General features: G+C 44.8%; 1 protein-coding gene and 1 long non-coding RNA gene across 4 annotated transcripts in view; one reads left to right on the top strand and one right to left on the bottom strand.

Moving 5' to 3' along the window:
• LOC148004223 (uncharacterized) overlaps positions 1-9,052 on the top strand; it is a 32,337-nt gene extending 23,285 nt beyond the window's left edge. The window contains exons 2-3 of the long non-coding RNA XR_015627808.1: positions 5,905-6,034; positions 7,382-9,052. This is a non-coding gene — a long non-coding RNA (uncharacterized LOC148004223). The remainder of the gene's footprint in view (positions 1-5,904; positions 6,035-7,381) is intronic.
• The window catches only part of Rora (RAR-related orphan receptor A), a 733,322-nt gene that overhangs the window by 164,554 nt on the left and 544,350 nt on the right, over positions 1-24,418 (bottom strand).

The raw sequence follows: 24,418 nt of genomic DNA, 5'->3' as shown, positions 1-24,418 counted from the left end.
GAGCAGACAGAGTGTGTTTATAAAAGCCAGAGAGCTTCACAAACAGAATGGGCTGGCTTAATAAAAGAAGACCACAGGCTTTCTGAGTTAACTGGATGCAGGTTGGTGGGTCCTGGGAATGGATGGGAGTGTCTGACACCCACGGTTAAGTTCCTAGCTAATCTTGATGATTCGCAATTAACACATATACCCTTCCAGAAAAGCCATGGTAAATCCTCTCAAAATCCCCTCAAATGACACATTTTTTTTCCACGTTCATTTTCCTCCTAAAAAACCAATCCCATCCACGATTTTTTCCCCCTCCTCCATAATTAGGCGGTGGAGAGGCACATTTCCATCCCGTGAACAGAACATATTAACTATTTTGAAACACTTAACATTTAACACAAACCACATGGCTACAGTTTTAATTACTCCCAACAACACAAATAGGTTCGTTTTTTAGCAAAAAGCAACAATGATGTCTGCTGCCTCCTGCTCCGGTCCCATCCACTCGTTTCCCTGTTTGACGAGCTCGGTGGTATGGCCCATCCTGCCCCGTGTTACCCAAGCCCCTGGCACCTGCCAATAAAAATGATGGCAGACTTTGATGCTCGTCCAGGTTTCCAACAAGAGGGCTCACTTCATAATCTCCAGAGTTCAGCCAGGAAGCCTGATCTGGGTGACCCTGGTTTTTGCCCCTGCAGTGTTACAGTGCAGACTTTCATTTCTGCAGGTTCTGAACTACTTTGAAAGTGAATTTTCTAGCATGCCAGGGGAAATGACCTATGAGCCTGCAGACAAATCTCAACTGATTGGCAAAGCCTTCGCTCTTGATCCAGTGTGGGTTTGCTTGGGAAATCGGTGCTGCCCATGAACTACAGCTACAGGGTCATGCTCTGGGATGCGGTGTGTGCTTGCCTTCTTGTGTGCTGGAACACATAGACGGTGTCAATCAAATCAGAAATTTACAAAGTGATATTTTCTTTTGTGTGTATGCACATATATATTTCATATGTGCACATGCACATGTGTGCACACGTGTATGTGTGGGGGCCAGAAGTCAATCTTGAATGGACCTCAGGACACTCTCCACCTTGTTTTTAATTAATTAACTAGTTGAAAAGCTTTAGGATTTTTTTTTAATGTGTGTGAGCATTTTGCTTGCATGTGTGTTTATGTACCACATGCATGCCAAGTGTCCACAGAGGGCATTGGATCCCCTGAAACTAGACTTTCAGGTGGTTGTGAGCCACCATGTGGATGCTCTTAACAGACGGGGCATCTCTCATTAGTTTGGAACTCACAGTTTGCATAGGCTGGCCTGCCAGAAAGTTCCAGAGACCTGCCTGCTTCTATCTCTTTAGCCCCAACACTGGGATTACAAGTATATTCCACAGGCCTGGATTTGTGGGTTCTGGCGACTGAACTCAGACCCTGAAGGCTTGCACAGTGAGAACTGTCCTGACTCAGCCATCTCCACGGCTCTCCCAAAGTTCGATCAAGAGCAGCTTTTAGTGAAAAGGGAACCACAGAATAAGAAGAGGCACCACGAAAAGGGAGGGGTAAGGCTGAGAGGCCTTTGGCACCCAGTCATTAGGAGTCATTGCCCACTCCTGCAGAGGACCCAAATCTGGTTCCCAGCACATAGGTGGCAACTTACAACCATCTGTAATTCCAGTTCCAGAGGATCTGATGCTGTCTTCTGGGCCTTTACGGACACTGCTATATACACGTAAAATAAAATGATAATAATTTGGAAGAAAAAAGAGTTGGGTGGCCACTCCACTCCCATCAAGTGACCTTTGTTATCAGCTGTACATTGATTGGCAGCCCCTGCAGCGTCTGTCCTCTGTGTCCTCTGTGTCCTCCAGATACCTCTTCTGTGTCACAGAGGGTGCTCAAAAAGACCTCACTACTTGTAGGCGGTAGGAGCAGAGGAAAAGCCCACAGTGATTTCCCTGAAGTTCCTGGGTTTTTCAAGCCCCATTTCTGCTCTGGTTTCTCAGTTTTGAATCCAAACACACCATCATCTCCAGGCCCACTGAACCATCCCTTGTTCGTTTCGGTCTCTAACGTATTTCTTGCTTATATGTCAGAACCCTTCCTCTCCCTCTTGGCTTTCTTCTTTACCCACTGTTACAGTTTCTCTTCCAGGCACCGTAAAGCATCATGTCTCCTTTTTGAAATTTCCAAAACCTTAAGAGGTAATGGACAGTCAAATTGTAACAACAAGAAGTGTTTGCCAGGCAATCGCAGCCTGGGACGCTAAATTTCCCCTAAGGTCGAGGCTTCTCCTCTTTCCTCTGAAAGCTGTAGCTTTGGGCCTGGGGCTGGGGTGGGTGGATTTAAGATGCCTGTCACCTTAATCCCAGGAAACTGAGGCATATTGACTCATAGAGTAGTGTCAGTTACAGACCACGGATGGAGAAGTCTGATTCCTTCCCTTTTTTTTTTTTTTCAAACAATGTAATCTTTTTGTGCTGAACTATGGATAATGGGATGGTTTGGGCTTACAGCCTGAAATGTTTGGTGGCACAGTTAACTTTCTGTTTGAGAGGTAGCATTTTATAAGGGGAAGATTTATTTTTAGCCTTGACACAATTTGAATGTAGCAGAAGACATCGTCACCAGATTTTACTGTACCATTTCCCCTGAAACTGTATGGTTTAGAATAAAGCATCATAAACAAACAGGCAAGCACACAAATGGACTCCTACCCTCATTTGTCCTTTGTTGTGAAACTGGAACCTAGGCTCTTTGAAGCCAGAAATGCACTCGTCTTTGTTGCAGGGGGCTGAAAATGTCACTGTGTGGTGCCCCTCCCCGGCAGGTCTACATCCTAACTTCTGCAACTTGCAAATTTGGTATTTGATGCAAAGGGCCTTCAGAGATTGTGATTAAATATCTTGAAACAGATTGTTATGGTTTCATGAGGCACTTATATGAGGGAAGCAGGAGACACACTGTGTAAACAGAGCGGAAGGTGTGAGCTCTGACGATTAAGGAAAGGGCTATGTGGCAAGGAACATGGGGCCTTTGAAACTGGAAGAGGAAAAGGGCCACTAGACCCTCTGAAAGGAACTTATCCTGTAGTCAATTTGGTGTCAGCCCAGTGAAATTGGTTTGGGACTTAATGAAGAGCTGAGTCCCAGGACCCACAGGGAAAAGCCAGGTGTAGTGACATGCAAAATGCTCAATGGCCTAGGTTGACTGGTAGACCACAGGTCCCAGGGAGACACCTTGTCTCAAGAATCCTGAGGGACAACATTTGAGGTTACCCTCGGGCCTCCATACACATGTGTACACATGCACCTGCATGCATGCCTGCAACCTTTCCCGTGCCGTGCATACAAAAACGAGAGTAACTGTGCACGAAGTCCAAGCCTGTGACAATGCGTTATAGACACAGTAGAGAATTAATACCCTTGTTTACCGCACATGTCTTCTTTTGCAGTTAGCATAGCACTAAACATGAGATGTGGACTCTTAAATGACACCTTTTTAATGCCCTGAAAATATGAAGGACTAAAATCTTGAGAATGGATGGAGTCTCCCAGTTTCATGTCAGCATTTTCTAGTTTTAAAATGGTCCTGTTTTTGAGGTCTTGAGGAATGTGTCCTAAGTCTCAGAAGGAAACTGATCCCAGGCTGCTCCTGCCGCAGCCCTCATATCTAGGAAGCTGTATATGAACTCTTCAGTCAGGCAAGCTCTTTCCAGAAGCTCACAGGGCTGCTTCAAGAGCACCTATGGTGTGCTACCAAGGACTCAAAGCTCCAGGGAGAGAGGAGAGACAGAGAGACAGTGCTAGCATTATGCTAAGCACCTTGAAGATCGCCTTGTATGCCATAGGCACTCAAGTAGTGAATGCTAGGGCTGGGGCGCATGTAACTGCCCTCTCCTACATATAAGCACACAACGCAGAGGTAGACAGCCTGCCCAGCATGTGCAAAACCCTGGGATTGATACTCAGTGGTATAAAGAAACAGAACCAATCATAGGATGACTGCCACTCAGGCCCAACATATGGAAAGACCAACCCACTCCACCTAAAGTTTTCCACAGTAGATCAGTTTCTTCATCGCCTCTAGCTTCTCTGCTTCCCTGGGTGATGATTTTGATCAGATTTTACTCACAGATTTTTTACACAGCAAGAAAAAACACCCCTAGCCTCAGGCATAGACGCAGCAACCCTTAGACATTCATACAGGCTTTTGGTGTAGGCCTCAGCCCAAGAGCAAGGGACACCATGCTGCTCGAAACTCTCTCTGACTCGATTCGTGAGCGTGTTTGGGTCTTTTAATTTAAAACAAAATAGATTAAGCCATTCTGGTTGATTGAAGAGAAGGTCCCCTAAGGAACTTAATACTTAATGGTTGTATTAGCGATTTACAGTAACCCTTCATTCAGGATTCTTTCAGATGTGTAAAGGGAGGCTTTAAAAAAAATCAATATCGTCTGCCAAACTGGAGAGATTGGATGATCCAGTTTTGAAGCCCGGGAACAGTGAAGAGTTGATGATGAAGACTGAAATAACTCTGGCTCTCTGGGGGTGGGGTGGTCAGAATTGGGGTTCAGGAGGGAAGAGGTTTGGGGGATCTCTTATTCATGGATCCAGGCAAACAGGCCTGGATGGAGATTCAATCATCCAGCCAGGATACATACATATGATGAAGGGCCAGGGTTCAGGGCCACTGAGGCCTCCTCAGCTGTGTGTATCTATTTGCCTTCTTGTTTTAATTAAAGGTGTCTCCTACATTTAAAAACAAAGTGTGTGTGTGTGTGTGTGTGTGTGTGTGTGTTATGATGCACATGTGCATCACATGTATCTATGCGTGTGTGGTATGCATGTGTGTGCATATACATATGTGTGAGTGTGAAGGCAAATGGTTGATGTGGAGATCCATCCTCTATTGCTTTTCCCCTTACTCAATGAGGCAGGAGCTCTCAAACAAACCAAGAGCTCACTGACATGGTGACTCTTACTAGCCAGCTTGCTCTTGGGATCCTCTGTCTCTGCCTTTTGCAGGCAGCTTGCCACACACACTCAGCCTTCATGTGGGTTATAGGGATCTGAAGTCATTGGACCATTTCCTCAGTCCTTGTTTTGTATGCATGTATGTATGTATGCATGTATATGTGTATGCATGTGTACACATATGTGTATGTATGTATGCATATGCATATTCATGTATGTATGTATGTACATACATGGTGGGGCACACAAGTTATAGCATGTATTTTGGGGTCAGAGGACACCTAATTGTGGGAGTCAGTTCTTTCTGTCTCCCATATAAGTTCCAGGGATCATACTCAGTTTGTCAGGCTTGGCTCTTTACCCACTGAATCTTCCTTCTTTCTTTCTTTCTTTCTTCCTTTCTTTCTTTCTTTCTTCCCTTCCTTCCTTCCTTCCTTCCTTCCTTCCTTCCTTCCTTCCTTCCTTCCCTCTTTCCTTCCTTCCCTTCTCCCTCCCTCCCTCTCTCCCTCCCTCCTTCTCTTCCTTTCTTCCTTGCTTACTTTTTTTTTTCATGAACTAAGAATACAATCCAAGTCTTCGAGCACATTAAGTGGGAACTCTTCCACTGAGCAACACAGTTGTCCCCACTTCCTTTTACCTCAGCATCTGAGTGCTGGTCTTACAAGCAGTCACCACGTGCTCAGTTTGTTTTGTTTCATCAGATGATGGTCTGAAGAACTTGTAGGCACACAGAAATAGACACTCATGCCACCTTCAATGTGTTTGCAAGCTAGCAAGGGAGCTCGGAAATACATCCGAGAATGGAGAGAGTAGCAAACAGATGATACACTACAGGAGACGCACCGAAAGGAGTCTCAAAATCCCTCCACCTTGAGATATCGTTTTCACTTTTTAAAAAAACAAATGTTACCAGACCTGTGAAATAGGAAACTTCCTCCTTTTGCAGACATTCTCAAAACTCAGTGCTTGGGATCTCACTGAGTTTGGATGGCACAATGGGCACCATCCTGAGCATCCAATTGGAAAAGATAAACAAGATAGCCTGACCACACCCCTGGAGGGGATCTGCTGGACAGGTATGTCACCATCTGCCCAGGCAAGCCAAACCAAATGAGGCCCTGAGTCAAAAGGGAAGGAACAGTAAAAGATAAAGCCATAGGCCAGCACCCCAGGAGGCTGAGAGACCGTTTATTAAAATACCACACTCAAGCTGGGATAGAGAAAAGCCTCGGTTTGGGGCTAGACTACAAAGTCTTTGCAGAGAGGTTACTGCACCAGAGACTGCCTTCTTGGTATAATTAGAAGAAGAGAAAGGCCGTTGAATAGTGGGATTTGTGAGCGATATGGGTCCTGTGTCTGCAGTGCTGGTCGCTTGCAGGACGGGCTGTACGGGTTGGCACACAGCACCGCAGATATTCGTAACCACAAACCCCTAGGGTTTCCTGAACAAAGTAAAAGGCCGTGTCTTCAGATCGCCCAGGTCGGAGGTTGGCTCATGAAAGAAGAGCCTGGGTGAGCAGCAGAGCTGCCTGTGAATTCATCTCCTCCTCTTGTCCGTCCCCTCCTCCTTGGTTCATTTTGGATGGGGCTCCTTAGTGGGTCTAACAAAGGTTCTGCCAACGCTTGGGAAATAGCCCTCTTGGTGACAACTGCCAAGCAGGAATCCCAGAACAGCTCTGGACAACAACAGCACAGAACACAATCCCATAAAGGACACCAGGGAAGCAGATTCTTCTTTCATGGGGGACCAGAGAATAGTCCTCTAGTCAGGTTGGGCTAAATTTGAGGGCCCCAAAAAACAGTTCCACAGAAGCAGAACTTGGGTCCTTTAAAAATGTCTCTATGGGAGCCAGAAGGGAATGTCCCTTTGTCTTTACCTGCCCAGTTACAGGACTGTTATCTCAGCTTGTAAGTGAACTGGAAGGCTTATTTGTTAAAGATTGAGAAAGGTGCTGAAGAGAAGGAACTTGCTGTAAAACCCCGGGCATGGAAGCGTCTGTCTGGAATCTTTGCGTTCCTCTGGCAAGGTGGGATGTGGAAATGGGAGGACTCCGGGAAGGCTCGGGTCAGCTCGTCTAGCAAGTGCATCAGTGCTGCCTCACGCAAATGATAGGTGAAGCCAGGCATCTGAGGTTGTCCTCTGATTTTGCAGGCAAACAGCACACAGCGTGGGGCGGGGTGTTAAAGGGACACAAGGGAATGAGGTGCTGTGCTCAGGGTGAAGTATACACAGATCACTCCACTGTGGACCACAGTACGGTACCCTCTCTACTCTTCCTTCGTGGTTCTTGCGTTAGAAACATTACTGGCTGCTCTTTATGCACAGCCATCTCTAGGGGCTCCCAGTGGTCTGGGGAGGAAGTAGGACCTGCAGAAAGTGCTTACATTGCACACCTATGCACTTTCCTATCTTTCTGTCTTAGAGGGACGGAGGAGGAAGAAGAGAAGGGAGAAGAGGGGGAGGAAGAAAGCAAGCAAGAAGATAAAGGAAAACAGAATATGTGTGTGGGTGCTGTGATTTACAATTCATCCTAAATGGACGTCATAAGTCACTAGGATTCCTGAATTAATAAATGAAATGATGTATGTATGCATCAGCACACACATATATACCTATACTTACATATATACCCAACAGATCAGAAAAGAGAGTTTTTAATGACAGGCAGAAGAAAGAGTACCTATTTCTTGGGCTGGTCACCCCACAGACTATCTACTAACAGGTTAAAATCCTTCGGTAGGCTTTTTAATTTCTTTATCCGTACAGCTACATTTTATTTTATTTATTTTATTTTATAAGCAGGGGGTTGGTCTTTGTAAAACTCTTTAAAACTGTTCCTCTCCCCCAATTGTAAAAGCAAAAAATTAGTGTGCAAATGTGAGACCAGCTCTCCCTTCGTAAGAGAGGCAACCTCTTGGCTAGTTCTGTGATAAATGAGTTTTTGTTACAATGCTAAGCAGGATTCGTCTTTTCATTGGAAGGAAACTGTCCATAATTTCACTGTGAAGTTTGGCATATCAATGTCAATGCCAACAGGTCTTTGGGGGGAGACCCTGAAGAAGCGCCTGATGGTTCTAGCTCAACCCCTTCCGTGTTCACCTGTTTCAGCCTTGACTACCATTTGAGCCTACTGACAGAAAGTTCCTGTAAGCCAGAGGAGAGCCTGGCTAGGACCCTGCTGCATGTTGTAAACAAGAACAAGTAGAGACATCACTCTGGGACTTCCCACACTACTTGGGAATACAGCGTTTAGTAAAGAAAAAGTTGATTTAGGGCCATGTGGCCCAGAATGAACACCCGACAGGCAGTCACTGGTCTGGATTTAGAAAACTGAGTTGTTCCCCAGAGGGTAGGCTGTTAATGAGTCTTTTAAAGGACAAGCTGCAGGTAGCCTGAGGGAGTGGGAAAGGACCCAAGTTTGAAGGGTTCTGGAAGCAAATGGAACTGACTCAGAAGAGGACAGTACACCCTTCCTGAAAAATGTCCTCTGTCCCATAAGGAATGTGAGGGCTACCAGAAGAACAATGTCCATTCAACACTCACATGTCAGGATTTATGGCCATATGGACACTGAAAATGCTCTAAAGCAAAGGCACTTGGGTTTGATCTGTGGAACCTCCTTTAAAAGCGTCAAATTCAACAATTGCCTGTGTGCAATCCAGCGCCTCTACAGATAGATGGGAGGTGAAGACAGAAGAATCCCCCAGAAGCTCCTGGGACAGCTAACCTAGTACACAGCACAGTAACGGAAACAAGGCGAGAGATGTTGGGTCAACAAGATGGAAGGCAAGAATTAACTCCCCTCAGTTTTCCTCTAACTGCCACACCTGCGCCCAAATTCACACACGCGTACAAGTAAATAAAAACATTTTCTAAAGATTCCAAAACAAGAGTATATGAAGGCTTATATCTTTCTGCTACTAGAAATCAAAGACAGGAAACCTTGTTATAAAAAGGAACTTTAACTGGACACACACACACACACACACACACACACACACACACACACACACACACGTAATCCCAACACTTGGGGGGACTGAGGCAGGAGAATCTTGAGTTCAGCCTGAACTATAGGGTGAGAAATTACCTCAAATAAAATAAAATATAATTAAAAGTAAATGTTCTTGTTTGTAATGATCAACCCACTCTGTAAATTGATGTATGAATTATGAGAGTTTAAGAGACTATTGTTTTAGCATTCTATTTTTAATTTTTTGATATGGAGTCTCACTGTGTAGCTGTGGCTGTCCTGGAACTCACTATGTAGACCAGGCAGGCCTTAAACTTGGAGATCTGCCTGCGTCTACTCCTGTGTGCTGGCATTAAAGGCATGTGCCACTGTGACAGGCTTAACGTTAACTTCTTGAAGAATTCACTCATTTCAACTCTTTCTCACTAAAGAGTCCATCTCTTGGACTGTGCCATTTCACTCCTAACTCCTGGAGTCTTTAGCTCTAACTAATAAATTGTTTGGAGAGCACCCCCACGCCTGCCATTACAAACCCACCATCGTTAAGAAGTAATTATTTACTGTCAAGCATAGCAGTAGACAGCATTCACATTCCACCCATCCTCTAATTGTATCTCCCCCTTTCATTATTGACTTAAATCGTATCCAAGCAAGGCACTGATTAAAGGGACTGCACCCAGTTCACACTGTCTTTTAACTATTCTTTCTGGATGCTAATATTACTTGGGACCAGATGAGGCCAGCTTTGTTAACACCAAATATTCAACGATTTGTGATGTTTTAGCCTATAAAATCACATACGAATCTAGCTAAAAGCACAGAACTAGAAAAACTCTCAAGCAGTGCTTTGTAGCTGCTCCCCAAACATGCCAGTGATTCTGGGACCCTTAGCCAAGTACCCTAAAAAGACTTGTTCGACTTAGCGTTATCTTGTGGAAAATCTATCTGATGTACTCTTAACAGCTGTGACTTTACCAGTGTATAAAAGCTGCCCTTTTCTAGAGTGTTCAGCAGCTCAATGACAAAAACAAGCATTTTGAATTGTAGCTTTACCTGGAGTCAGAGAGAGGGAGAAAGAGCAAGCAACCAGGGCGGGGGGGGGGGCACAGCTGGTCAGTTTATGGTGTAAGCATCAGCTACAAGCCCTACACTGCTTTGATTTTGGCGTTTTGGGGAAAGGAAGTCCTACTCTGCTCCACCAGGACTCTCTGGTAATATATTAGGCAAGTGCAGTGACTCATCTCTTGAAATCCTATTTTATAACACCAGCCTATGTTTTGTAACACATACCAGAAGGAAATGAATGAATGAATGAATAAATAAATAAATAAAAATAAATAAATAAATAAATAAATAAATATTTAAAAACCAAACCCCAGCCTTCTTGTATCTTGGCACCCAGTTGGGATCAAGGTCCCATGATGTGAGAGGGGCTCCTCGCTCCAGTGACAGGGACAGAGGCCCCGTCTCCTTCCTTGGGAAGAACATGAGAGAACGTGAAACGTGAGGCTCTCTGTAGTCACACATTTCATGAAAACAGAAGCATTTTCAGACTTGTGTTTTCTTGGACACCTGCCTAGTGGCTGGAATCCATAAGGGTGTGTAATTGACAGGCATGTGAATCACTCGCAGAAATCCTGGCAGACACGCACCAGAAAGGAAGTTTATGTGTTCTTCTCTTTTTCCAAGCTGCCCACTCCTCCCCAAAAGTTAAGGAGCCACTTTTCCCTGTTCATTGAAAAAGCAACTGCTCTATGCTGTGGTTCATTAGCCTCCCTCACACGCGTGCATAAAAGCCTCCTTGCAAATCGCGCTCTCAGCATGAGTGGTAAAAAGAGGTTCCCTTGCACAATGCCTGCAATGTGCACTCGCTCGCTCGGGTGGGTGGGGTTAGACCTACTCTGCTTGATGGTAGATTAGATGGCTCGCTCGATATGGGATGTGTGGGATTCCTCTTCCCAGAGTGAGCTTCAGGGATTCTGCCCCCTTGAAAAGCTGCTGTGTTCCTGGGCTCTTGTGATGGTAATACCCAGGACAGACAGATCCAGCTGCCAATACCATCCAGAACAGCTTGGGAATCCCTTTCCCAGGGCCTCAGACACAGGGAGCTCCAAAAAGAATGGCCAGGGGATTTTCCCAGGGAGCAGCTGTTAGAACCATGACGCTTTCAGCCGGGCAAAGTGTTCTACGATCCATGAATTCTCTTTGAATAGGGGAAATGGCCATCTGAATGGACACCACTATCACCCTGAGAGTGTCCCCTCTCTTTGCAAGGCAGAGGCGTGGAAATGCAACACTGGAGACTCATGGAAGGCTTTATTCCATTCAGAACAACCCTGATCCCATCTGAATCCTAGAGGGTCAGATATTGAAATTCCAGCGCCCGTGAAACTGGAAGCCTTCGTCTCCGACCTGGATGGCATCTGGGGCTTTTCTAGTCCCTGGGGAAAGTGTGCATATTTTGGACTATGGAAATCACGGGGATAGCTGAAAAACAAACACACAAGCTCTGGCTATGTGACGTTGCCTCTGTGAGCCTGGTGAGATGGCTCAGCAGGTAAAAATGTTTGCTATGAAAGGCTGAGGACCTACAGTTGATTTCTCAAACCCACCATGGAAGGAGAGAGCTGGCCCCTGAAAGATATCCCCCCTCCCCACTCCCAATCATAAATACAGTTTTAAAGTTGTAAAAGGAATGTTGGGGAAATGTCTTTGAAGTGTAGGGAAAGAGAAACACCCCATTAGATGGTACTTTATGAAGATAGCAGGCGTTTGTTTTCTTGTTGTGGGGGTCCCCATGCTCTGAAGTCAAAGTCAGATGTCACTAGATTACAGGCTATGCCAGAATTTTGAGGCACAAATGAAGGCTCATTAGGACTTTGCCATTAATCATGGCTGAGAAGCTTGCTCAATGAGACAAGAGAGGGACAGGATCCGTAACTCTCAATGGCCCCCGTCTGACAGCCATGGCTGCTCTCATACTCAGTCCTGGCTTTATTTATGAGAAAAGCTGAATTAAGGGGCTAATCCTAGTGAACGACCAAACAGAGAGATTATATCCACATGTGCGAGCTGCTATGAATCTGAGTCATAGGACAGCAGCAGACAGACGATAGACAGTCAGACAGACAGTGCAGCGTGTGTGGCTAGTTCTTTACAGTCATTCTTTGTCCCTGTGTGAATCCATTTTACATGAGCCCCAATCATTGGACATGTGTTAGTTGTTTCTTACAGTTGAGAAAAATGTGTTAACACGCTGGAATGTTCATGTGTAGGGAAGGAAAGCATTTTATGGGCGTGTACATATATGGTTTATAATGTATACATCCAGTACCGAAGATCCTAATGGAAAACATTTATTCAACAGAAAAAAAAACTTTTTAAATTCAGCATTTTTTTTGATATGCTGTTATTCTGAGGCCATGAGTATACTGCATTCATTTAAGCCTTAGCTAAGCCAACCAATGTAGGTTATCTTAACTGAACACATTTTTCCAGGTCCATTTTTGCCCTCTGTAGTGAGTACATGATGAGCTACCCAAGTCCACATCCTCCCAGCAGTCAGAGGGTTCATTGCTTGAGGATGCATGGCTGAGCTGTCCCCCTGAGCTTTATCATTTAGTTAAGGAGAGCTGTCCTGTCCAAGGGTCTGTGCCTCCCGGCTACAGCAGGCATCCAGGAATTGCTGGTGCACAGTGAAGGGTGCATCCGTTCTGCACCCATCTGGAAGCACTTCTGATCTTCCTTGGCACCTCCTGAATCTAGGTTGTCCCAGGATGGCAGCTAGGTCGTGTGTCTCCCCCAACCCCTCCCATCCCACTTCTCCACCTCACAGTCACTGTTCCTAAGAGCACACCCTCAAATTTCAGAGTCTCAGCACGTATTCTCCAGGGAATTCCACGCAGGACACACCCATTTACTTACAAATGTTGGGAATCGCTGAGCTATTTAGATGAGACTGTGCCTCGCTTGGCTCAGGCTGATGTCAGTAGGCTTGCTTTTAGGTGTTTGGAAGCCTAGCACTGTACAGTGAGCTCCATGGGTGGCTATCACACACAACGCGAAGCTTCGTGGGCTCTATGTTTTAGCGCATGCTAATTCTCTTCTAGGACTTTCTCTTAGAACTGTGACTCTAGGATAGAATGGCTGCCGACTCACTGACCACTGGAGTAGTTTAAGCCCTGGGAAAAACTGTGGAAATGGGACCCGTGGGGGCCATTTCGTTCATGAGAAATCTAACCTAAGAGAAACACACCAACAGACTCTCAGGTAAAGTAATTTAGAGCAATAAAAACATATTCTTCTAAGTGATACTGTCCCCGAGTGACTCCCATAATGAAAACGAGAACATCTTCCCGTCTTTCAAATCACCCCAGTTATAGGCAGGATTAGGTAACTAACTCCCACAATCAGGCCATGGCAAGTACTCTCAGAGTTTATCCATCAGGACTTGGCTTTGGAGGCAGGGGGTGCTGTGAAGCAGGGAGGGGGTGGGGGGTGTATGTGTGTACATGCGCGATTTAAGAACTAGCTTTTCTATCCAGCCTTAGGTAGGGCTGCCTTCTAGAACAGTCTTTATCTTGTTTGCATGTTGCCCTCTGAAAGTGTAGCCAACAGTGGGAATGCCCTGAAACCAATCCTCTGCCTGTGACTTAGACTCCATACAAGAAAGGAGAGGAAGGGATAAAAGAGGGCACCACAGACAGCAGCCACCCAAAACTCAACTACGGAAGCCCCAGGGTTCAAGCTGTGCTTCATTCTGCTTGTCTTTCCTGATAATAGCTGTCTAATAAGACAGGAATTACTCCAAAACTGAGAAAACCTGAATTTACATCGTCTATGAAGAGACAAACCAGCTTTATGTGACAGGCAAAAGAAAAAACCCATTTATTCTCTTCTTACAATAACTGCAAAGTGCTTTTTGACCTTGGAAAGAAAAAAAATCAGTGTTAAGAAAGAATTGGTTAGGTCATCGCCTAAGGAGGCATAAAAGGCCACCAGGAAATAAATTAAAATTAAAATAGATTCTTTTATTGGGTCACGTCTCATTCTCTCATTTATAAGCAAGGTTTCCACTCAAGGAATTGATCCTGCAGGGGATAATTTGGCTCCTCTTGTTTTCTTGGTTCAAGAAAAAGTTATAAACAGAACTAGGGAGGGTAGCCATGCATGATACTCAAAGAATATTCACAAAAGAATTCCAGGGAAGAATCCACAGAAACCGTGGTAGTGTAAGGCTACACATGAGGTAGAAAATTTGTTTTCTTCTGTTTGGTGTGTGTATGTTGTAGATTTGAGCCTGTGGGCAAGCCATGTGCAATATGTGTATATGCCCTGTTTGGGTACACACACCTGTGCGCATGTGCAGAGCCTAGAGGAGGATATCAATTGTCCTGCACCTATTCCCTCAAGACTCCAGGCTAGCAGTCAGCAAGCCACAGAGATTCTCCTGCTGCTAACCACCCCACCCTGCCTCCCAGCATTGGGATCATGTGCACAGACATGTCTGGCTTCTTCACTGAGGTTCTGGGATTTGAACTCAGATCCTTTGGCGTGCACCGGCAGCCACAAGCTCACCCACTGAGCCATTTCTCCAGCCTCAATAAACAGCTTTGAGAATACCAGCGTCTGCTAAATCATGACAGCTTCACATAAACTACACCAGGTATACAGAAGGATGTTACCTAGTTACATGTTCTGACCTTGAACGGTAAAAGTCTTTCTAGAATTTACCCCAAAATTCAATTAAGTAATCTGAGGTTGTCAGAACATCTACTTCAGAAATGGCTTAACATTTTTGGATTGCTTTTTCCTCAACAGACCAGACAAAGATAGACAATCCCCTGTGACAGAATGTTCTCCCTCCCATTCTTGGAAAGGCCAGCCAACTCTCTAATAGGAAGCTCACAGATACTGATGAGAACTGAGACTGTCACTTTATCTTGCAAATCTGATCACTTTGCACTAGAAACTTCTCACCAACAATGAAAACAAATGGTGTTCAAGAGGTCACACACCCCCAAATAATATTAGTCATAGCATCTTTAGAAGGATTTTTAGATGCTTTTAAACCTCAGAATGAGACTCTGACCTCACTGCGATCAGACAGACACTGAAGGACACTGGAAGGAACACACTCTAAGGCCGAAGCGTAAAGAAGTCTCTGGGTGAAGCATTGGTTTCCAAAGTAAGAAAGCATAAATTTGACTGCCTCATTTCAAGCAATATAGCCATTATTTCTCATAGCTGTAACAAAACTGTCATTTGCTCTAAGTGTGTAGGTAGACCATTTGGTCATACATTTGTTTGTGGATGTAGACACACACACACACACACACACACACACACACACTCAAAGTCTACATATATTCTAATCCTCTCATGCCATCTCTCGCTTCCTTCCTCCCCTCTCTCCTCCTTCCCTCCCTCCCTTCTCCATCTCTTCCAGGTGTGTATGACCATGAATACGTCACGGTGCACCTTTAGAGGCACTGTTTCGGGCTTTTATGTTTGTTTTGTGACATGGTATCCCCATATAGCCTTGGCTGGTCTGGAGCTTACTCTGTAGACCAGGTTGGCCTTGAACTTACAGACGTTCGCAAGTCTCTGTCTCTTAGGTATAAGGCGAAAGGTGTGGGCCAGTCAGAACAGGTATTTTGCTTTGTTTTTACCTTTTCTTTTTAATTGTTTATTCTTACTGGTTAGAGGGAGGCAGCAATTGCTAAACGTAAAGATGTTTTAAAAGTATCTCAGAGAAGAGAATAAAGACCATTTGTGTTCTTTCCTTTCTTCTCATAAAGTTAACTGTATTGCGTAGATTTGAGTTTCCTAATACAACATCCTGACAGTCTTAGTGAATGATATGGTTCCTACATTGGCGCAGTGACTCGAGGCACATTCTTGGTGCTCAGTCATTCTGAGCAAAACCAGTGAGGGTTGATCTCTGCAGTTGGAAGATACACATGGGTACCTTCTGCTTTGGTGTTCTCCCGCAAGCACACTGCAGGACCACATCTGTTGTTCTATATCCACACGGCAAAACCACATCTGTGCTCCTGTATGCAGTCACACCTCAGTACACGACCGATTCACTGTCTGACAAGCCAACCTATCTTGAGGAGAATGTTTCAGGTTGAATCTGTCACTGACAACTTCATATTGCTTTTTCTTCCTTGCACCACTAATTGAGAAGGCCATGGGAGGCCATGTTGGAGATGGATATGCCCAGTGGTGAACCTTGCAAACAACTTCTTTATCATTCTTTATGCTAAATAAATCAGCATACAGACAAAAACCAGGTTGATAGACCATGTGAACACCCCAAACCCTGTTTACATCCTAATTGCCATGCGTACAAAGAAGCTATGAATATGTATAGTGTAGCATACAGTCTGATACTATTTGCACGTGTGTGTGAATCCAAGGGTGTGCAGGTGCATATGTGTAGAGGCTGGAGGTTAACCTTAAGCATTGTTCTTTACATGTTACTTGAAACCCGTCAAGTAGGATGGGCTGGCTGGCCGGTGAGCCCCAGGAGTTTCCCATGTTTCTGTCTCCCCTATACTAGGATTATAAACCTGTACCAGTCCCACTTGCCTTTACTATTATTTGATTCCTCTTTACGCCCATCCCTTATGGCAGGAAAGTGGTGAGTTAATAGGAGAAATCAGAGACCAAAGAGACAAGATCACTGGAAATCACTGTTTTGGTTGAAGCTGGATTGACAGCGGGCATCTCTTAGCCACTCTGCTCTCTTGGGGAATCCTGACAGTCTGGTTTCCACTGCAGACTAACATGTCCTCAATCGACAGAGATCAATTCGATTCCCTCGCCTGCTCGACAAGCAAAGGTACCAATAATGCCTTGCACAGTGAGTTAAGGGACATAATCAAGTGGAGAGGGATTCGTGTCAGTTAGACTCTGTCTCCTTAAAAATCAAGAGCACCCGTGGTAACGGCGACGTTTTAACAAGGAGGAAAACCCTAGACAGTTGTCTCTAGGTTCTTTGCTGCCGCTTCAAGGACAACCAGGAAAAGAACTGCTATTTGAGGCAACTTCATTATAAAATCATTTTTAATAAGCAATCTTAACAAAGAGAGGGAACACTCTTGTGGAGAAGCCCTCCAGGGACCCACAGGCTGCCCAGTTAAGTTATTAGGAAGTTTCACACCAGGGACCAAACAGCTATTTCATTGGCCTCGGGGGACAGAGTTTAGTTTTTGCCTCATCTCTAGGGGCGCCGGTGTTATCCAGCCTGCACGCAGACAGCATAGGCTGGTAACACTTAGGATAACACCCCAACTCGGTGGGGAGTGGAAACAGATCTTCAGATTTATCAATAGAAAGGGACATGGTGTGAGGGGGACAGATAAATGAATCCAAGATTCTTTGTGAGGGCTAAAGACCATATGGGCAGGTAGTGGACACACCTCGCCAAGATCTTCCTAGTCTTTAAGAGGAACAATATGAAAAGCCACTTTAGAGAAAGAAGAAATATCAATTGTGAGAAAAATAGCGTCTCCCCGGTTTTTTTTTTTCCAGTTGTCTGAGGGAAAGATTCTTCGTAATGAAAAGGGGCTAATCCAGTGAAGCTCTCCCTTCATCTACCTGAGACGTGAGCAAGATTTGGACCTTGGGGTTCAAATTTTTATCAGGCTATTTGTAGCTGAGTTAAAAGGGCTGGAAAGACACAGTTTCCAGTGTATCACAGGAGCCCTGGCCAATTAGCTCTGGGATGAAAGCAAGCATGGAGAACCATTAGCCATGGAATTCAAAGTGCATATGTATTTTTTAAGCTTTGGGGCTCATTCTATGCCTCTGATTTTAATGACATGGCAAGGACTGGTCTTACAATTAGACCCGGGAGCCAGGGAGACAGAGCAAAAGGGACCAACTCCTTCTCTAACGTCAGAATAGGCTTGTCTTTTTGGTTGAAGTCTTCACTGCCCAGTAAGCATTTTCTCCATGGAGTCCAGCACAGGAAGAGGCAGAAAAGAAGCTTCTGTCTAAGGATCAGGTTTTATCTGGGTTCAGAGAAGGGGCTGAGGCAGGAAGCTTCTGATTCAGATGATATTAGATGGCAAGACAGGAAAGCCATGTTTCCAGGCCACTGCATTTCCCTGGGTGCTCTGTAGGCCGTCGTCAGCCACTAGTGAAAGGAAACCTCCACATCTTTCATTATCCATCTCCTTGGTACCGGTCAACTCCAGCCACATGGGTCCACAGAATTGTCCCCACAGCCATCGACTGACCTAGTGATCTCACCATGGCCTCAGACAGAGCTCGGGTCATCACCTGTGAGCTGAGCCCACGAGGTGTTAAAACGTAAATACAAACCCAGTCCTGCATTTCCTTGTGGCACTTTCATTACAAAGACTCCCTCAAATCTGGGGGAGGCAAGGGGTGCCAGGGAGAGGGGCAGTCCATAAAGTACCGGCCTTGAGAACACGAGGACCTGAGCTCAATCCTTACAAGTCACACAAAATCCAGACCCGGTGGCATATGCTCCCGGTGCTGGGGAGGCAGAGACGGACAAAGGGCTGCAGCCTGCTGGCAGGTCAGCCTAGCCTATGTGGCAAGTTCCAGGCTAATGAGAGACTCAAAAATCAAGGTGTCTGGTGCTTGAGGAACAAGGACCAAGTTTATCCTCTGGCACATGCATGCACACACACAGTCTTCAAAAGGAGGTTTGTTTGTTTGTTTGTTTTGTTTTGCTTTCCCCCTACAGAGGAAGCTATTAGAGACGGAGAGGAATGTGGTGAACTTTCTACATGGGTCCTCATGCAGTTTGAGGCATGGGTTAGGAATTAGGAGCATCTCTGCTTGTAAACCTGCCTGCCTCCTGGTCCTGCCTTCTTACAGACGTCAGCCGCTATCTGCTATGCAGCCTGCTTGCCATCCTTAGGTTCTGCTACTAAATGTCAGGCCTTTTTGTCATAAAATCTCCTTTTTGCCCCCACAGTAAAAGTTAAAAAAGAAAGGTTTATCTACTAACTTCTTTTACAGAATCTAAACCATAATCTCTCTCTCTTTTTTTTTTTTTTTACCATTTTCTGTTTGACAATTTATTTATCTGTTGTTAGTTGGAGACAGGGCCTCCCTAAGCACCCTTGCCTGGCCTGGAACTCACAGCCTCATCCAGGCTTGCTTCAAACTGTTAGCAACCCATCTCCTTCCCTCAGCCTTCGGATGTGCGTCACCATGCCAGGCTCGGCTTTCCTTTTTTAATAATTACACTTGACTGTTGACTTAGACGTTAGATGCTAGAATTAATGCTCCGGTGGTCAACCCAGTAAAAGATGAAAGGAGCCTTCCTTTGCCGTATAGGAGAGACACTTGCCCAAATACGGAAGTGGAACAATAGAGAACATTCCATTAAGAGGTATGTTTGGGCAATCGAAGGCAAGAGGGGCGTTGGCTCCGAAGTGAAAACCTTAGTTGCAACAATGTGTAGATACATATGGGCAGCAACCATAGCCAAGAAGTTAGTGCAAAGTGTTTGGGTAACTGCTTAAGGTGTCAGCATAAAGTGGTGGCTTTTGTCACACTTCAAACACGTTTGAATCTCTGTTTCTCCGCCACTCTTATTCCTCCCCTGCAGATGTCACTACTCAGATCAAGTCTTAAATTCAGGTAGGATTAAGCATCAGCAAAACCTAGCTGCTGTCATCTAAAGGAGATTTACTCTCTTTTGATTTTCATGTCCGTGTGTCTGTGCTATGTGTGCTCATGCCCACAGAGGCCAGAAGACAGTGTTTGATCTCCTGGAGTTGGAGCTATAGGCATGTATGAATTGCCCAGTGTGGGTTTGGGGAACCAAACTCTTACGTTCTACAAGAGCACCTCCCCGACCCTGTAGCTGCTCGTCTCTTAGCTATATTTCAGTCTCTAAGTACTCAATCCGGCCATCTTGTTTGCTTGTTTGGTTGGGGCTTCAAGAAAACCTCAGTGTGCTGAATCGCACTGTCTGTGTGGACACAGAATATTAAGCATCAATGATCAAGTTGAGCTAAAAGAATGAGAACTATCCGTGGCATTGACAATAATGAAGGGCTTTTCTGATTCAGTGGGAGATTAGTTCACGCCGCCAGACATGCACATGGCTAGTGGTTGGGGCTTTGGCTCTCCTAGAAGCTTAGGAACCTCAGACGAGCTGCTTGTACCATAAGGTCAGCTGGGTTGCATGAACGGTGACAGTGACTGCTCATTGTCTTTGAAGGGTCAGGTTAGGATGCTCAAAAGGTAAAGCATGGTCTTTTAACATGGGTAGGCTCGATAGTTGCCAGCAACCATCTTGGTTAGATGGACTTTTCCATACAGCAGGAATAACATTCTTATGCCTTGAAATAAATTGAGTCTTCAAGTGGAAAAGCCTACCCACACATGAAATAGTTATAAGATAAAAAAAAAGTCAAACCAAAGCCAACCAGCGACAACCACAAAACCAACACCAGGGGCCTACAAGATGGCTGTGCAAGTAGAGGAGATTGCTGTACAAGTCTAACAATTTGAGTTCGAGTTCCCAGATCTTCAAAGGTGGATGGAGAGAAATGATTGTACAAAGTTGCCCTCTAATGTCTACATGTATGCTATGTCACACACGCCTGCCCACAGACATTACACGCTGCCTGTATACCCACAATAACAGAGGGAAACTAGAATCTAAAATGATTTTAAAAAGTAAAACCTCAGCTGTAGCCATGACTGTGTCGTGCTTGGCTTTCTTTCCTGCTGTGGAGGGGAAGAACCACTCTGAGGAAGCCAGCCGGAGCTAGAGTGCCCTTGGAACATGCCACTGTAGGTGGCCTAATGTCCATCTGTGGAACAGGAGTGGTACAGGACCTATATCCCAAAGCCATAGCTATATGAAACACATGAGAATTTGTAAAGTTCCCTCAAAAAAGTGCCTCTCACCAAATGGTCCAAAGCATGAGGCACTGTCCATGCTAAAGATGTCAGGACGGCTCGCCATGCATAGAGACAGTCAGTATCATCTGGTTCTGAGTCTGGGCTCTGCCCATGACCAGCTGGGTGAGGAAACACGTTTTTTTACTTCTTTAAGCTAAGCGATTCACTCTTTGGATACATTTTTTTTTTATCTGAAACTTGTTGCAAGGACACAATCCAATGGAACTCATGAGAAGATGAGAGAAGGTTAGGTCAGCATTAAACAGAATACACAGAGTCTGAGAAGTGCCTAGTGAGCGGAGTACACCACTGTTGGCCGCAACTATGAGCACTTCTCCTCCCACTGTTGTATTGCTCTCTGTTGAATCACAGGTAACATGGGCATCTATAGTAGATAACTAGTATCTCTCTTTCTCCCCGACCCTTTATTTCATACATACACCTGGTGTAGGTATTTGTGTGTGCATGTGTGTGGGAGGCTAAAGGTCAATAGCAGATGTCTTTCATGGTCTGTCCTCATCATGGATTTTGAGGCAGAGTTTCTCACTGAACCAGGAGATCCCCAATTTGGATAGATGGCTGGCCAGGAAACTCCTAGGCATCCTCTGTCTCTGCTTCCCCTCCACTAGGATTATGGGTATGCATCACCATACCTGCTTTTGTTTGTTTGTTTAAACACATGGGGTCCTGGAATCTGAACTGAAGTTCTCATGCTGTCATGGGAAGCACTTTACCAACTGAGCTTCCTCCACAGCCCCCAACTTTCTCTTAAAGTTCAGGCCAATGGTATGTAAGAGTTTGTTTAACTAGGTAATAAATCTACTAATCACACACCAGTATTTAATAAACCAGATTACTTTTGTTTTCTCCAAGAATTCTAAATAGCTCCTATACCTCAACACACCCTTGGAACCTATGTTACAAGGCAGTGTTCCGATTAGGTTTTTGTCACTTTGAGATAAACTAGGGTCATCTAGGAAGGGGGAACTTTCACCGAGAAAATGCCTCCACTGGGTTGGCCTATATGTAAGTCTGTGGGGCAGATTTTTGATTAGTGATTGAAGTGGGAGGGGCCGGGACACTGTGAACAGTGCCACCCTGGGGGAGCTGGAACTGGGAGTACAAAAAATAAGTTGAGCAAGCCATGGGGAGCAAGCCAAGAAGTAACCTCATGGCCTCTGCTTCAATTCCTGCCTCCAGATTCCTGCTTTGGGTTCCTTCCCTGACTTCCTTCATGTGTGACTGTGACTGGAATGCATAAAGAAATAAACACTTTCTTCCCCAAGTTGTTTTGGTCATGCGTGTTTATTAAAGCAATAGAAAGGAACCCACATTCTTTTGTCCTAAAGTCAGCTCATGAATCTGGAGTCTACTAACCAAGAAATGCCAACATCAAGAGGCCTAGGTGGAAACACTTAGCGGGAATAGCTCTGCGGGGAGCATTTGATAGTTGATGGAAATTCTGGACTTCTATGGAGTTCCCAGGTTCTCACCCTGACGTTGGGTTTTAGGAGTATGAGAACTGTCTGCCTTGGGAGAACCCCCAGGGCCAAGCACAGCCCATTTATTTTTAATGTGATGGGTCACAGAGCAGCTTAGGAGGGTGTAGCTGTAGTCTCACAGACTGATTCTAAACAATGAAATCATTTCCAGACTCTATGCCAGACACTTGGCTTCTTGCATCTAGTCGTTCTTGAAGGGAGTGGGTAGTTATTGTTCAGGATGAGAACGAAGGAGAGGAGCAATAGGGACCGTTTGTTTCTAGGGTCCCAGGTGAAGTCCTTGGATTTACTTGGTTGTTCCCAGATGTTTGAACCACAGTATTTGGATCCTGTATAGAAAGTCTAAGCCTTTTCCTTTCTCCTACATTCCAGCTAAACTTGCTTTCTGGTCATGAGTAGAATCTTCTGGAGTGGATGTACTTGATACTTGCATCTTAAGTTGTTTCCTATGACTATTTGCCCTTACTTTCCCTTTCTGACCCAAGCTCTGTCCCTCATTTTATGGAATCCTTGAGGTTAAAGGACCTGCCAACACAGGGTGAGCAGGGTAAGGCATGATCATTTGCATTTTGGTTATGTCCCATTGTCATCAAGCTTTATGTCTTGGATGGCTAATAGCTCTAGCAAATGAACCTTCCAGTGACTTTATGAGCACACACGTAAATTTTTTTTTTAAGATTATTTGTCAATGAGCCAAATGGTGAGAATGGAGGCCCACTAAAGGAAGGCTCATGTCTGTCTTAATGTCCTAATGAAACATCCAGCTAGCACTTGAAATAATAATCATTGAGTCAATTGGGTTGTCAAGGCAACCTATGAGCTCCATCACCAAAGCATCCTCCTATGGTCTTGCCAAGAATGGCCCGAGTTTCTCTGGTCTGTGAATGGTCTCAAGTCTGAGGCTGCTGAGACTCTACAAGCAAAGGGTGGCTTCCAGAAAAGAACACCTTGGAGAATGGGCTTCTTGGGGTTTGGGTTCTCCTGAGTAGAGAGAAACAATTGTGACAAATTTTTGGGTTTATTTTGTGGGAGAGACCCCGAGACTCATTTTTTTTCAAGTCAAATTCAAAGCTGTGTCTCTTGGAATAAACAAGTGAACCCAGGGTTTGGGAGTTGGAAGGGTGACGAGGAGCACTCGTTGCTCTTGCAGAGGACCTGGGGCACCCAGCAGTAGATTCTCATCACCCACATGAAAGCTCACAACTGTCTGTAATGTCAGTCCTGGGGGTCCAAATCCATCTTCTGTCTTGGGCACAAGGCAAGCATGTGGTGCATTTATATGCATGCAAGCAAAACACTCAAACATGCGAAATAATAAGATATAGATACATCGAAGAAAGGTGAATACATTAATCTATTCTATTTTAAATGAATGCAATAAACACTTTTTAAAAGGAATATAAAAGATAGCACCTAAAAGAAATATTCAGTTTTGTGCTAAAATATTTTGACTGCTGAGAATCAGAATCTATTTATAAATAATACAGTGCTTTAATTATTTACTTTAGGTGTTAGCCTGCTATAACCAAACATAAAATGATGTACTAACTTATCTGTTAGTAGCAATTTGTGTTAATACTAAAATATTTTGGAATATTTGGATACAGTATTTCTGTTGGTATTTGGGAGAGGAGTTGTATGGAAAGTTGACGAATCAACTTGAGGATAAAAAGTCAGACTTTTGACTGTTTACCACTGAGTCACCTGTACTTTCTAGACACATGTGCCTCTCTGTGTGTAAAGGAAAGAGGCGAGGCAGCCTTGGACTGGAAGACTAAGAACTACAGCTAAAGATGACAATAGGAAGAAATGGCAGTGCTCAGGTGTCACTGACGCAACCTCAGGGCTCTCTAAATGTCCCCTGGGCCTGCCTTGTAGTGGCTGTATTTTAATTGTTTGGTGACAATTCTAAGATATTAATCTTCACAGAAACGGGGGAAGCTGACCTGTTGCAAGTTTTCTTTTTCTTTTTAATTTTCATCTGTGTGTGCAGATATGTTTCTGTCTCGAGAATGCAGCTGTCTGCAGAGTCCAGAAGAGGGTGTTGGATTCCTTGGAGCTGGAGTTAAAGGTGGTT

The sequence above is a fragment of the Rattus norvegicus genome, chromosome 8 (genome assembly GCF_021556685.1).
Source record: "Rattus norvegicus strain SHRSP/BbbUtx chromosome 8, alternate assembly SHRSP_T2T, whole genome shotgun sequence".
Classification (NCBI taxonomy): Eukaryota; Metazoa; Chordata; class Mammalia; order Rodentia; family Muridae; genus Rattus; species Rattus norvegicus.
Note: the sequence above shows the minus strand (reverse complement) of the source record. Positions and strands in the feature narration are given on the sequence as shown.